Genomic DNA, 5,754 nt, shown 5'->3' on the forward strand with positions numbered 1-5,754 from the left:
ATCAGGCGAAGGAGCAGTGGCACCGGAGCAGGAGGGAGCTGCATCCCACATGGCCCTGGAGGGCAAGACTACAGACTCCGAATTCACCAGTGGGACGGACGGCGAGGGGAGCTCCACGGCGGGGACAGGAGCTGACACCAGCGATACGGATTCCTCCTCTGATGGGAGCTCCCTTGCGGTGGCGGGCCCATCTGAGCCCCCTGCATCTACAGGTACAGTGGCCACCCTCCACTCCAGCACCGCCCTCCCAGCAGCCCTGCAGCCTTTGCCCCGTGCCAGCTCACCCAGGAGGGTGGGCATCACCTTCTCCCCAGGCACCTCAGCCCCTGCCCCTGTCACCCCTGCTGCCCTCAGTGAGGAGGCCATTGACCTCCTCAGGTCCCTCACTGTTGGGCAGTATACCATTTTGAATGCCATCCATGGGGTAGAGAGGCAGTTGCAACAAACCAATGCATTCCTGGAGGGCATTCATTCTGGTCAGGCAGCCCTTCAGCGAGCTTTTCAGACTCTGGCCTCAGCACTGATGGCAGCCATTGTCCCTGTCTCTAGCCTCCCCCCTCCAACTTCCTCCACCCAGACCCACACCCCTGTGCCTCAGCCTATCCCAAGCACACCATCAGACCAGCATGCACACACCTCAACACACAAGGGAAGCTCAGGCAAACATAAGCACCACACATCCCACAGGTACCCACGCAAGCATCAGACACATGCAGACATATCAACATCCACTGCCTCCACTGTGTACCCCTCCTCCTCGTCTCCCTCATCCCTCCCTGTCTCGTCTCCACTCACACCTTCATGCACTACATCTTCATCCACTACATCCATCACCAGCACACCCACCACCACACCCGCTCATGTGCAGTCACCACCCCCACTCACATTCACACATTCCCTGTGCCCTCTCCCAGTGTGTCTGTGAGGCTGCCTCCCAAGGTACACAAACGCAGCCACACACCCACCCAACAGCCATCCACCTCACGACAGCCTCCAGCCCATGCACCTTCACCCAAAGTCAGCAAACGTACACCTCCTACGACCACTACCTCTTCCTCCACTCCCAAACCCCCTGTCAGAGTCACCAGATCTTTGGGGTCTGCACACGTTCCCAACACGTCCACCACTGAACAGCTCCAAGACTCTGATAGATAAATCACAGAGGCTAAGAGAGTTCAAGAGGGGAAGAGGGGATTAGGAAGGGAACAGCTGGGAAGGAGACCTGTAGTAAGAAACAGGTTGAAACATACAATATAAAAATTACATCTCATGATATCAATACTAGACTATGGTGGTCATTCTGACCTCGGCGGTAAAAGGCGCCTACCGCCGGTCAGAAATCCTCCATAATCCCGCCTCGGTCGCGGAAACCCGCCACGGTCATTCTGACCCGCAGAAGGCAAACCTCCGAAAATTCGACCGCCACAACAGACCGCCAGACCAGCGGTCGGCGGAAAGGTGGAGGTGACCAAACCTCCACCGCCACGCCAACAGAAATACGCCCATGCCATTACGACCCACGAATCCACGCGGCGGTCATTCAAACGCGGTATTCCATTGGCGGGACACACCGGCGCGGTCAGAATACACACAAACGAACAAAACTCACCCACATTGGACGATTTGAATCCCACACACCTGATACACATACACACACCACTCCCACACACACAATACAATATAAAACACCCACCCACATCACCCACAAACCCCTACGCTTAAAAATTCGTAAAGAAGGCAAGAGCGAGACACCAGCATCCAAAACATAACAGCCACAGCCACTCAACACCATCACCCACACACTATCCACACACAAAACAAGACACACCACCACACTCAACTCACTTAAATACACATACTCCACCCCACACATCATACACACCACCCCATGGCACCCCAAAGACAACCCCGCTTCACAGACGAAGAACTCAGGGTTATGGTGGAGGAAATCGTTCGTGTAGAGCCCCAGCTGTTCGGCACACAGATACAATACACCAGCATTGCCCGGAGGACGGAGCTATGGCAGAGGATTGTCGACAGGGTGAACGCAGTGGGACAGCACCCCAGAAATCGGGAAGACATCAGGAAGCGATGGAACGACCTACGGGGGAAGGTGCGTTCCATGGTATCCAGGCACAACATCGCCGTGCAGAAGACTGGCGGAGGACCCCCACCTCAACCCCCACAATTCACATCATGGGAGGAGGAAGTCTTGAACATCCTGCATCCTGACGGCCTCGCAGGAGTCGGCGGAGGAATGGATACTGGTAAGTTGAAGCTTCAATACTGCTTCCCCCCCACCTGCATGCCAAATCAGACCCCAACCCTCACCCCCATCCTCGAACCCCACCCTCACCCCCACCCCCACCCTCACCCCCACCACCATCCTCACCCCCAACACCATCCTCACCCCCACCCCCAGCACACCTATTCCCCGCCAATGTCTCACCATCACAACCCACACATCCCAAAACCTAGGCCTGCATGCGTCCACTAAGCATGGACACCCATCACCAAAGCATGCCCAATGCATATACACATCCCCCCCACAAGCACCCTCACCAAAGCCCCCACACACGAATGCCAGCACTTGGGGAACCGGGAACCCACAGATACACCCATATGCCACACATTGAAACTATAACCATACCTCTATACCCCTGCAGGACCCGACCGTCAACACACCGCGGCGGAGGGGCCAGAATTATCCCCACCCCCCACCCAAGAGGCCGTCAGCGATGACAGCAGCTCTGTCGATCTGGACACCGATGACCAGCCCGGACCATCGGGGACCTCTGGACAGTCGGTTCCCCTCACACAGGCACAGGCCACTATAGACCCTAACCCCTCTGGGAACACCAGCACAGCTCCCACCCAGCGGGCCCATGCCTCTGTCTCCAGGGCGCGTCAATCTGCGGTGTGTCTACCACTACAGGGCACCCAGGATAACCCACCACCCCAACAACAACAGGGACCTGGGGGCAGTGGTAGTGGGCACACCGGCCAGGGGGCAGAGGCCCAGGGAAACAGGGCAACTCGGCGGGCAGCTGTGCGACAGGGGGGGGAGGAGAGGCCCAGGGAACCCACTCTCCACGAGGTCCTCACCACCATCATGGGAGCATACAACCGCTCCCAGGAGACGATGGCGACGGTACTGGCCCGGTTCCAGGAGATCCAGGTGCTGCAGGAGGAACACTATCGGGGGTACAGGGAGGACATCCGAGCCATCAACACCACCCTGGTTACCATGGTAGGGCTGCTGCAGGACCTCGTAAACAGCAGAGCGGACACTGAACAACACCCAAGGGCCCCTGCCACTAGCCTGGACCAAGAACAGCCATCCACCTCCGCCGGCGCTAGTGGACAGGAGGCCCCCGCACAGCAGCAGCCCACCAGACCCCCACCTCCTGCAGGAGAAGAACCACCCCGCAAGAGGGCCCTGAGATCTCGCAAGACAGAGTAGGATGTCAAGACCCCCGCCAGCAATGGATACCACCTGATGTCATCCCACTGTCCCACATTGTCACCCTGTCCATCCTCGAACTGCCCATGCTCCATCTCTCCACAGGCCTCTGGACAATGCACCTGTGTGACTGTTACTCTGGACTCTGCCATGGACATTCCTTCACCATAGCCCCCACCCACTTGAAACCACCCATCCCATTTTGAGCACTTCAATAAACACCTATTTTGCACCAAAATATCAGGAGTCTGGCTGTGATTTCAATAGATTGTAATTGACATGACAGTGCAAATATGTCCTTGTACAACAAACAGCTGCCACAAAGCTGTAGTCCATGGGGAAACGAAGCACAGGACTCGTAGTGGGGACCCCAGATCTGAAATAGGGAGGGAAAAGCCAAAACTCAGTCATCATACACTGGGGCAAATAGACAGGCAGCAGAGATGCTGCAGAGTAGTTAACATTTACTAAATTATCTTTGAAATGTTACCTGTGTCCTATTGGAAGTACTGTTCAATGATTCTGTCCCTGTTGTCTGTTTCAGCCCCGTCGTCTTCCTCCTCGTCACTCTCCTCAGGTTCCACCGCTGCCACAACACCACCGTCTCGACCATCCTCCTGCAGGAAAGGCACCTGGCGGCGCAAAGCCAGGTTGTGAAGCATGCAGCAGGCCACGATGATGTGACACACCTTCTTAGGTGAGTACATTAGGGATCCACCGGTCATATGCAGGCAGCGAAACCTGGCCTTTAGGAGGCCAAAGGTGCGTTCGATCACCCTCCTAGTACGCCCATGGGCCTCATTGTACCGTTCCTCTGCCCTGGTCCGGGGATTCCTTACTGGGGTCAGTAGCCACGACAGGTTGGGGTACCCAGAGTCCCCCACTAGCCATACACGGTGTCTCTGTAGCTGTTCCATCACGTAAGGGATGCTGCTATTCCTCAGGATGTAGGCGTCATGCACTGACCCTGGGAATTTGGCATTTACATGCGAGATGTACTGGTCAGCCAAACACACCACCTGGATGTTCATTGAATGGTAACTTTTTCTGTTCCTGTACACCTGCTCCCTGTCTCTTGGGGGAACCAAAGCCACATGGGTCCCATCAATGGCACCAATTACGTTGGGAATATGTCCAAGGGCGTAGAAATCACCCTTCACTGTAGCCAATTCGCCCACCTCAGGGAAAATGATGTAGCTCCTCACGGATTTCATCAGGGCAGACAACACTCTGGATAACACCTTTGAAAACATGGGCTGAGACATCCCGGAAGCAATTCCCACGGTTGTCTGAAATGACCCACTTGCCAAGAAATGGAGTACTGACATGACCTGCACCAGAGGGGGAATCCCTGTGGGTTGGCGGATGGGGGACATCAGGTCGGGCTCCAGCCGGGCACACAGTTCATGGATAGTGGCACGGTTAAGACGGTAGGTCAGGATAATGTGGCGTTCTTCCATTGTCGACAGGTCCACCAGCGGTCGGTACACGGGAGGATTCATCCGTCTCCTCGCCCAACCCAGCGGACGGTGCCTAGGAAGGACAACATGGAGCACACAGTCAGGCAACCCACAGGTACGTACTCACAGCTAGCACAGTATACGATTCTCTATGCAGTGAATGGCGTGTCTGAGTGGCTATGCAAGGCCTAGGCCTGTGTGACGCAGTTGAAATTGAGCCATGTGGGCCATGGAAATGGCGGCTGCCTGACCTGTGAAGTGTGACAATGGGATGTGAGGTCAATGCGCTGGCGTGGCACACCGCGGCGGGCGGCGGGCGAAGACCGCGGCGCGAAGCCGCATTGGTTAACATTGAAGCCTATGGGTTTCAGGAGCCAATGGCGAAGGGCGCCGGCGGTGGCGGGACGCACCGCCGCGGTACGCACCGCCGCGGACGTGACCGCCATTTTCTATCTACTTATCCACTTGCGACTTGAACTTTCACAGGAGAGGACCTATACTGCAAGTGTTGCTGTGACCTCGGTCTGGAAGGGACAATGGCTGCTGCGACTGGGGAAAGGGCCCCTGCCTTCACTGGAGAGGAGTTGGAGAAACTTGTGGATGGGGTCCTCCCCCAGTATGCGCTACTCTACGGTCCTCCAGACCAACAAGTGAGTTTAATTCTATCTGGATTTGGGGCCACTGGCTGGCTTGGGGGCCTGGCGGGGATGGGGGGCATGTTGGGGCTGGCGGGGGGCCTGGCGGGGGGCCTGGCGGGGATGGGGGGCATGTTGGGCATGGCGGGGGGCCTGGCGGGGGGCCTGGCGGGGATGGGGGGCATGTTGGGCCTGG

At 56.9% G+C, this 5,754-nt stretch overlaps 1 long non-coding RNA gene across 1 annotated transcript; it reads left to right on the forward strand.

Annotated features, from left to right (window-relative positions):
- The first annotated feature begins 4,026 nt into the window (after nt 1-4,026).
- On the forward strand, nt 4,027-5,503 carry LOC138267012 (uncharacterized). Its single transcript, XR_011199770.1, has 3 exons — nt 4,027-4,160; nt 4,933-5,038; nt 5,410-5,503. It is a non-coding gene; the product is annotated as an uncharacterized lncRNA (long non-coding RNA).
- Nucleotides 5,504-5,754: the final 251 nt, after the last annotated feature.

This window comes from Pleurodeles waltl, chromosome 12 (assembly GCF_031143425.1).
Source record: "Pleurodeles waltl isolate 20211129_DDA chromosome 12, aPleWal1.hap1.20221129, whole genome shotgun sequence".
NCBI classification, from domain to species: Eukaryota; Metazoa; Chordata; class Amphibia; order Caudata; family Salamandridae; genus Pleurodeles; species Pleurodeles waltl.